Below are 10,768 nucleotides of genomic sequence, written 5' to 3'. Positions count from 1 at the left end.
GAATACCATTCAGCAATAAATTAAGTAACTATTGATACATGCAACAGCATGGGAAAAAATCAAAATAATTATGCCGAGTGAAACAAACTAGACAAAAAGTGCAATATTGTACTATTCCACTAACATAAAATTCTAGAAAATGCAAACTAATGTTTCATGACAGGAATTAGATCAGTGGGTGCAGTCAGATAGGGCTGTAGAGTTGCATAGGACTACAGAGTGGCATGTGGAAACTTTTGAAATGAAAGCAATGAAAATGTTTGTTTTCTTCATTATGGTGATGAAGTCACAGACTTATACATCATCAAATTATGAATTTTAAATATATGCAGTGCATTGTATATCAATTATATCTAATAAATAAGTCTGTTTTTAAAATATAAATGAGTTAGATCTACCTATACTAGCCTAGAAAGAGTCCACAATGTCAGGGCAGCATTATTCATAACAGCCAAAAAGTAGAAACAATCCAGATGTCCATCAATTGATGGATAAATAAATAAAATATGATATATCCATATAGTGGAGTATTATTTAGCAATAAAAGTTATACTATTTAGCAATAAAAGAAGTACTGATACTTTTTTAATGCAACATGCATGCCTAGAGCTCAATGCATGCTCAGAAAAAGACCTGAGTGGACCCTAAGCTTGCACCTCTAAGGCTGATCTTTAGGGTCTGCACAAGCAGGAAGTAAAAAGCTAAGACGGAATTAGGTGGCCTGTCCAAGCACTGAAGGACTGCCTCTGCTCAGAGCCAATCTGAGAAAATAAGGAGAGTGTGGTGGGTTTTTTTTTTCCTTTTTGGCTCCAGGCACTTAGGGAAATCTCTGTCAGGTCACTAACTGACCACTGATATAATGCAACAGAGATTCAGTAACCACACACAAATAAGAAATACAGTCTTTTCCAAAAGAGTATGGGAATGTCACTAGAGAAATGGATGACTGTAGTCATCAACAAGCCACAACAGCAAACTCTGGGGAGGGAGGAGAATCTGCTTTCTGGAGTTATAATATCAAAATGTTCAGTTTTTGACAAAAAAAAAAAAATCACAAGGTATACAAAGAAACAGTAAAGTATGGCCCATTCAAAGGAAAAAGGTAACAGAAACATTCCCTGAGGCAGCCCAGGCATACTAGGCAGAGACTTTAAGTAAGCTGTCTTAAATATACTCAAAAGCTAAAGGAAACCATGGGCAAAGAACTAAAAAAAAAGCAGAAGAACAATATATGGATAGAGAATATCAATAAGGAGACAGAAATTATAAAAAGGAACCAAATAGAAACTCTGGAGCTAAAAAGTACAATAGCTAAAATGAAATTCATTAGAAGGGTTAAGAGCAGACTTGAATAGGCAGAATAAAGATCAGCAAACTTGAAGATAGGACAACGGAAATTATCCAGTCTGTGGAGCAGAAAGAAAAAGAATGAAAAAAAAAAAAACATTAACAGAGCCAAAGGGACTGTGGGACACCATTAAATATCTCATATCGTGAGAGTCCCAGAAGAGAAAAGGGGACAGAAAGAATATTTGAAGAAATAATGGCCAAAGACTGCCCAAATTTAATGAAAGACATGAATCTATACATCCAAGAAGCTCAACAAACTACAAGTAGGATAAAGTCAAAGAGATTCACACCAGGACACATTATAATAAAACTGTCAAAAACTTGCTGAGAGATTCAGCAAGCAGCAGGAGAAAAGTGACTTGACATGTTCAAGGGCTTCTTAAAAAGATTAACAGCCTATTTCTCATCAGAAATCATGGTAGCCAGAAGGCAGTGGAATAACATATTTTAAATGTTCAAAGGGAAAAAAACCTGTCACCCAAAAATTCTATACCTGGCAAAACTATTCTTCAAAAATTAAGGAGGAATTAAGACATTCTAGATAAAAAAAAGCTGAGGGAGTTCATTGCTAGCAAACCAGCCCTTTAAGAAACACTAAAGGGGGCTTCCCTGGTGGCACAGTGGTTAAGAATCTGCCTTCCAATGCAGGAGATGTGGGTTCGAGCCCTGGTCCAGGAAGATCCCACATACCACAGAGCAACTAAGCCCATATGCCACAACTACCAGGCCTGTGCTCTAGAGCCTGCATGCCACAAGTATTGAAGCCCGCGTGCCTAGAGCCCATGCTCCGCACAAGAGAAGCCACCGCAATGAGAAGCCTGCACACCACAACGAAGAGTAGCCCCCACTCACCGCAACTAGAGAAAAGCCTGTGTGCAGCAACAAAGACCCAACGTAGCCAAAAATAAATAAATAAATAAATTTATTTTTTAAAAAAAGAAAAAGAAATGCTAAAGGGACTCCTTCGAGTGAGAGAGTGGCATGAACATATATACACTACCAAATGTCAAATAGATAGCTAGTGGGAAGCAGCCGCATAGCACAGGGGGATCAGCTCGGTGCTTTGTGTCCACCTAGAGGGGTGGAATAGGGACAGTGGGAGGGAGACGCAAGAAAGAGGAGATATGGGGATATATGTATATGTATAGCTGATTCACTTTGTTATACAGCAGAAACTAACACACCATTGTAAAGCAATTATACTCCAATAAAGATGTTAAAAATTTTTTTTAAATAAAGGGACTCCTTCAGGGAAATGAAAGGACACTAGACAATAACTGAAAGCCATATAAAGAAAGCAAGAATGCCAGTAGAGGTAACTACATAAGTAAGTGTAGAAGTCAGTATTATGATATTTTTGGTTTGTTACTCTTCTTTTGTTTCTTATATGATTTAAAATACAAATACATAAAATTATTTATTTATATACTATTTATAAATATATGTTAATAGGCAGTAATGTATAATGATGTAATTTGTGACAATAACAAAATAAAATGGGGAGACAAAGCTGTTCAGTAACAGAGTTTTTGTATGCTGTTGAAGCTAAGTGGGTATAAATTCAAACTAGATTGTTAAAACTTTTAGATGTTAATTGGAAGCTCCAAGATAACTACTATGAAAATAACCAAAAAATATACTGCAAAAAAAAGAAGGGCGTGAAAAGATACAATAGAAAAAATTCACTTAGACACAAATGAAGGCAGTATTTGTGTTTTGAGGAACAAAAAAATATATAAAACATAAAGGAAACAAATAGCAAAATGACAGAAGTAAATCCATCTTTATCAGTATTACCTTAAATGTAAATGGATTAAATTCACAAATTAAAAGACAGAGATTGGCAGAATGCGTTTCAAAAAGAAAAGTGTGATCCAACCATTTGTTGTCTACAAGAGACTCACCTTAGATCCACAGACACAAATAGATTGAAAAATGAAAAGGTGGAAAAAAATATTATATGCAAATGGTAACTGAAAGAGAGCTTGGATGGCTAGATTAACATCAGACAAAATAGACTTTAAGTCAAAAATTGTTATGAGACAAAGATGAACAGTATATATTGATACAAGGGTCAATTGATCAAGAAGATAGAATAATTACATCCTGTAAGAAAGCAAAAGCAGGTGTTCATGAATGGAAAGACTTAATATTGTTAATTTATTAATATTGTTAAGATGATAATACCATCCAAAGCTATATACAGATTCAATGTAATACCTATCAAAATTCCAATGCCATTTTTGCAGAAATGAAAAACCCATCCTAAAATTGAAAAGAAATTTCAAGTTACCCCAAACGGCCAAAGCAATCTTGAAAAAAATAGTTGGAGGTCTCTCACTTCCTGATTTCAAAGCTACAAGTAATCAAAACAGTGTGGTACTGGCATCAGGACAGACACATAGACCAGAGAGCCTAGAAATAAACTCTAACATCTGTGGTCAATTGATTTTTGACAAGCATGTCAAGACCACTCAATGGAGAAAGAATAATCTCTTCAACAAATGATGCTGGGAAAACTCAATATCCACATGCAAATGAATGGCTTTAGCCCCTTATCTCACACAACAAACATTAGCTCAAAATGGATCAAAGATTTAAATTTAAGAGCTAAACTATAAAACTCATAGAGGAAAACACAGAGGCAAATCTACATGGCCTTGGAATTGACAAGGGTTTCTTAAATGACACCAAAAGCACAGGCAAAAAAAAAAAAAGTAAATGGAAGTTCATTAAAATTTAAAACTTTTGTGCAGAAAAGAACACTATAAAGAGAGTCAAAAGGCATCCTATAGACTAGGTGAACATATTTGCAAATAATATATCTGACAGGATTTAATATCCAGGATGTATAAAGAACTCTTACAACATAACAAAAAGACCAACAACTCAGTTTGTAAATGTGCAAAGAAACTGAAAAGACATTTCTCCAAAGAAGACATACAAATGGCCGATAAGCACATGAAAAGATGTTCAATATCATTAGTCATTAGGGAAATATAAATCAAAAACATAATCAGATGCCACTTCACACCAATTAGGATAGCTATAATTTTAAAAAGGGAAAATAAATATTGATGAGGATATGGAGAAATTGGAACCCTCACACATTGCTGGTCGTAATGTAAAATGGTGCAGCTGCTGTGGAAAAGAGTATGGTAACTTTTTCAAAAAATTAAACATAGATTTACCATATGATTCATTAATTCCACCTCTAGGTAGATACCCCCAAAGAATTTAAAACAGAGATTCAAACAGAAACTATATTCTGCTACTACGATATATCATAGCAGTATTATTCACAATAGCCAAAAGATGGAAGCAACCCAAATGCCCATCAACGTATGAATGAATAAACAAAATGTGGTATATACATACAATGAAATATTATTCAGTCATAAGAAAGAATGATGTTCTGATACATGCTACAACATGGATGGACCTCAAAAACATTATGCTAAGTCAAAGAACACAAAAGGTCACATATTATATGGTTTGGTTTATAATAAATATTCAGAATAGGTACATCCGTAGAGACAGAAAGCAGATTAGTGGTTGACAGGGGCTGAGAGAGAGAGGAATGAGAAGGCACTGCTCAATGAGTACGAGGTTTTCCTTCAGAATGATGAAAAAGTTGCTGAACTGAATAGAGGTGGTGGTTGCATGACTGTGTCACTAAACTGTACACTTTAAAATGGTTAATTTTATGCTATGTACATTTCACCTCAAAAAAGAATATACTTTACATTTATAATATAAAACTAATAAAAGACGTTTTAAAAATATATACTGAATTAAAGACATCAATATGTACCCATGTTTAGCTTAATATAGATGCAGTTGGTTACACAAATAAGTATTTATAGATATGTGTATGTACGTGTACAATTATTTCCTTGCTTTGCCAGTTGAGAGGATATAGATGCAAAGACACACCAGTAGCAATGATCACACCTAGTGCCTACCTCTTATTCTCTAACACCATTCTCTGATAAAAGGACCCAGAGCTCCTTGGAGACCTGGCTAATTTTAGGACTCTGGCAGGGAATATACAAGATGAGCCTGGAGCATCCTGTAGTGCCAGATATTAAGGAAGTGATACACACACACACACACACACACACACACACACAGTAATACGGGTATGTCAGAAGGACATAGGCGCCAACTGCAAGAGCTCTCAATGGCCAAATCTGGAAAATTTGAGCAAAAATCTAAATAAAGTAGTATGGAATTATAAACTAAAGCATAAAATAAATATCCTATACAACATACTGACTTTAATAAATAATTGAATGAATGAGTAAATTAATGAGGGAGAAAAGACAAATCTCACTTGCAGAAGAATTCCAAACAATTTATGCATATACCCAAGGAGATGGAGCATAACTTCTTACTCCTTAAGTGAGGGCTGAACATAGTGAATTCTTTCAAAGAGTACAGTATGAAAAGGTGAAAAAGGGTGGGGGAGAGTAACTTCACAGTGGAAAAACCTGAAAGCCACTACCAGCTGATTAAGGTCAACACCAACAGTGATAGGTCATGTTGATAGTATGTACCCTTGATAAGACTGATGAAAATGGCACTTTACCTCTGTAGTCTTTCTTCCAAAAACCCATAACCAATGTAATCATGAGAAAACATCAGACAAATCCCGACTGAGGGGCATTCTACAAAATACCTGACAATACTCCTCAAAACTGTCAAGGTCATTGAAAACATGGAAAGTCTGAGAAACTCATAGCCAAGAGGAGCATTAGGAGATGTGACAACAAAATGTAATGTGGAATCCTGGATGGGATACTGAAACAGGAAAAGGACATCAGGTAAAAAGTAAGGAAATCTGAATATGTATGGACTTTAATTAATGATAATGATTGTTCATTGATTGTAACAAATGTAACCATACTAATGTATGATAATAATAGAGAGACTGGGTGTGAGGTATGAGAACCCTCTGAACTATCTTCAGGATTTTCTTGTAAACCTAAAACTGTTCTTAAAAATTATACACATATATAGTTATAGTCATATTCTTTCTTAGGGCAGTAATTAATGCAGATGGAAGCATATCGAACTTACAGATCTGAGTCCCTAGCCTGACTCTACCTATGATCTGCTTCATGATTGCAGTAAGTCACTTTAAATCTCTGGACATTAGTTAACTCACCTTATATTTCACAGACTGAGGGACATTTAAGTCTCTTTAGAGTCTAAAGTTCTATGAACCCATGATTCTATTACTGTACTAACCCAGTTATATCTGAAAAGAGCACATGGGAAAATGAAGAAGCATTCAAATGATTTTGTAATGCTTAAGAAAACATCAAGTTCACTAAAATTAAAATAATTTTTTAAAAACTGACCATTTCATTATAGTAACTCAAATGTTATCACACAGAACTTATGAAGTTGTGCGAAGTGAAGGCAGGACGCATTACCTAGAGACAATGAAAGCTTCTTATAAATTACCTCACTATGCCACAGAATAAATTTTATTTAAACTTATATCATCCCCCATTGATGTATCATTTTGTACATAGAAGGTGCATAATTTTTGCTGTAGTATTTTGAAAACATATACTGTAGTGTTATTTTAATCTCCTGATGTTAGAATTATTTGAGGATCTTTCATTAATATTAAATGGTCCTGATATTTCTTTAAAAAAAACCCCACATTTTTAAAAACTTAGCATTTCACCAAAATTATTTAACACATTAGCTATGTTAATGTAAAGTTCATATGAGAATAATCAAATTTAGGGTAATTTTGTGTAAGGGCATCTTTCACAGTCATTATGTACTTGTAAACATACCATAAACATCAGAAAATTTTAAGGGGAAAACATTTTGTCTGAAGAAACCTATGCCAAGCTAAATTAAAAATTTTTTTTTTGGTAACAACTAAATAATTTATAAAAGTTCATTCTCAGGCCAGTTATCTGTGGTAAGTCCGACCTTATGAGATGGCCAGTAGGTGTACATTAGATTAAAATGTTTGATTTCTTATTGACTCTGACAGCAATATAATCTAAAACAAGATTCTGAGGATTACTTTAGCCTGAAAGGTCAAGGATATGATAAACCTATAATCTGAAGAGTACAATAATTACCAGGGTTTTCTTTTTGACTTTTTATGTGAAAGGTAGGCATAAAATGTCTTTCTCATATTTGAAACTGCCATATCTAATAAAGAAAAAAATTAAGTAACCAGGCAATAACTATAGCTTTATATATAATTATAATAATTTCTTCTATTACTAAAAATTTTCAGCATAGAAAAAAACACATCATAAATAATACGACATTAAGTACCCTTGGGGAAAAAGGAAACATCATATTCTATTATTTAGCATGTGACCAAAAAAATTACCTTTCTCCAACTTCCAATAAAATGAAGTCCAAACCTCCAGTACCTCTCAGTTATCTGAATAAAAGTTTTGAAAGCTATCATCATATTTTCTTAAATTAAAGCTTTTAGGAGGTAAGAACTGCATCGTGTTTTTTTCTATACATTTCTACCTTTAAAATACTATTTTTGCTAGATTTTTACCTGATAAACTAATTTCATTTAGTATCTTCCAAAGTGTGAACACTTTCATTTTTAAGTTTTATTAATATTCTCATGGCAACATCAAAATTTAAGGATATTTTTTATCATCAAAAAGGAGTTCTGGTATTACTACTTGTTTTGTTAGGTTTTGCAACCTTTTCTTCATATTATTTGCTCTTACATCTCCTGCCTGCCGTTTCCTTTAGTTTTAGTGTATTTTATTTTTATTTATTTATTTATTTATTTATTTTGGCTGCGTTGGGTCTTTGTTGCTGCTCATGGGCTTTTCTCTGGCTGAGGCGAGTGGGGGTTACTCTTCATTGCGGTGCACGGGCTTCTCATTGCAGTTGCTTCTCTTGTTGTGGAACACAGGCTCTAGGTGCATGGACTTCAGTAGTTGTGGCACGCGGGCTCAGTAGTTGTGGCTCGTGGGCTCTAGAGCACAGGCTCAGTAGTTGTGGTACACGGGCTTAGTTGCTCCGTGGCATGTGGGATCTTCCCGGACCAGGGCTTGAACCTGTGTCCCCTGCATTGGCAGGCGGATTCTTAACCACTGCACCACCAGGGAAGTCCCAGTTTCAGTGTATTTTAGATTTGTTCCAACTGGTGGCATAAAAGAAAGAAATGTGTGTATACTTTAAATTTTTAAGTATCCATTACCTTAATCTACTAAAGTAAACTTTTGTCAAGGCCTTTTATCTTAATGGTATTTTTACATTAAAAAAATGGTAGGGAAACAATAATATTTGACACCCTTCAAATGTATTTTGAACTGTGTTTGTTTAGTGTTAGTTATTGACTACTTGATCTGGAGAACCCCTGCCCATATCAGTAACAACTAGTCAAAACTACATAGTACATTTAACATCAAAAACACTTCACAGGAGTCACTATCATCAGTTATTGATAGGAAGGAAGATTACATAGAGAGATGATGTCTTCAATAGAGGGTTGTGTTTGGTGAAGAGAAAATTAAAATTCTAAATGTAATTCAATAGTAAATCCAAAAACCATTTCTTTCAAGGGAAGTTTAACATTGTGTTTTCTACTTTCAGGATCCTTTCATCATTACAAGAGCTATTCTTTTCTGGTTCAAATCTTGCTTACCTCCTTTTTAAAGTTATTCCTGAAAACATTAGCCCAGATGAGCTAATTTCAGATGGCTTATTTACCTGCTCATAGATTTATTTGCCACCTGCTTTTGCTTTTTCTACAGAGGCAAAGTCAACTCTGGGGCAAAATCCCACCTTTCTCTTCCTGCCACACAAGTGGTAAATAACATTACCCAATAAATTTTAGCATTTCCCCAAATGTGTAGGATACAAAAAATGTATTCATTCGTGTGAGATATAAAAATCACACTCACACTTCTGAAATCAATAGCCAGCCATTTCACACTTGGGCCAAAGGCAAACAAACATAATTCTCACTGGCAGCTGGACAACATTCCAAGCTGCCACCACATTAATTAACTCACCTCAATCAGATTCCACTTCAACTTGCACAGCTTGCTGCCAAGACGCCTAGCAATAAATTGTTAGGTTAAATACTGAACAAGGTTGGGAAATACCATATGGTATGTTGTTACAGAGAGTGGGATATTCTTATTTAACACTAGTAGCAGGGTTTTCCGTTTACTTTTTATTGCTGTCTCTTGTGATTTGAGAAAAATGAGTATATGTCCTTGTTGATAAATTATCTTTCTTGTCTTATTGTGATGGTGAATGGAACGGTAACAAGATAAAATACTTTTGTCCACAAGCTTCTATAACTGATATTCCCAAAATTTCAAGGCAACAGCTTGCTTAGCAAGTACTGGGAACCCACTAATGATAAATTATTAAATTTGGGGGGCTATCAAGGAACAAAGAACTCAAATTCCCTTTTCACTGAGGACTATTGGGAATTCACAAATAAATACAAACTACTTATATTTGGAAGACTTCTAACATGGGAGTCAAAAGATTTGAGTTTGAATCCAGTTTCTGCCTTTGACTGGTTCTGTCACTTTGATTAAATCACTTCACTTCTCTGATACTATTTCCCCATCTGTCATATGAAGAAGTTTGACTAGATTAGTGGCTCCCAAACATTAATGCACATATCAATTTAAGGAGCTTATTAAAAATGCAAACTCTCGGACTTCCCTGGTGGCGCAGTGGTTGGGAATCTGCCTGCCAATGCAGGGAACACGGGTTCAAGCCCTGGTATGGGAAGATCCCGCATCCCGCATGCCGCGGAGCAACTGAGCCCGTGAGCCACAATTACTGAGCCTGCGCGTCTGGAGCCTATGCTCCGCAACAAGAGAGGCCGCGATAGTGAGAGCCCCCCGCACCGCGATGAAGAGTGGCCCCCACTTGCCGCAACTAGAGAAAGCCCTCGCACAGAAACGAAGACCCAACACAGCCAAAAATAAATAAATTAATTAATTAATTAAAAAAAAAAAGTTTGGTTTAAAAAAAAAATGCAGATTCTTGAATGTCATCCTTAAGGACTGAAATTGATTAGGTTTAATGTAGAGCCCAAATCTGCATTTGTAATAAGCAAGAAATTCTTCAGCAGATGGAGGACTCACACTCTGAGAAATACTGGACTGTATGATACCAAGATTCCCCTTACCTCTGACAATTATTATTTTACTTACCAGACCATGCCATTGCTTTTATAACTTGTGGTGTGATTTTAGAAAGAGGTATAATTGGGAAAGTTGATTCAGGACTTAATCTGCATTAGTTCAAATGCCTGGTCCAAAAAAAGCTGAAAAGACCAGAATATGACTACCCAAGGTCATGTATGCATTTTCCTAGGGCTGTGGGATGGGTGATGGGGGTCATAGCTGACTGGCTGCTCCCCCTAAAAATCCTG

This window comes from Eschrichtius robustus, chromosome 17 (genome assembly GCF_028021215.1).
Source record: "Eschrichtius robustus isolate mEscRob2 chromosome 17, mEscRob2.pri, whole genome shotgun sequence".
In the NCBI taxonomy this organism is placed as follows: Eukaryota; Metazoa; Chordata; class Mammalia; order Artiodactyla; family Eschrichtiidae; genus Eschrichtius; species Eschrichtius robustus.
This window is presented reverse-complemented; position numbering follows the sequence as displayed.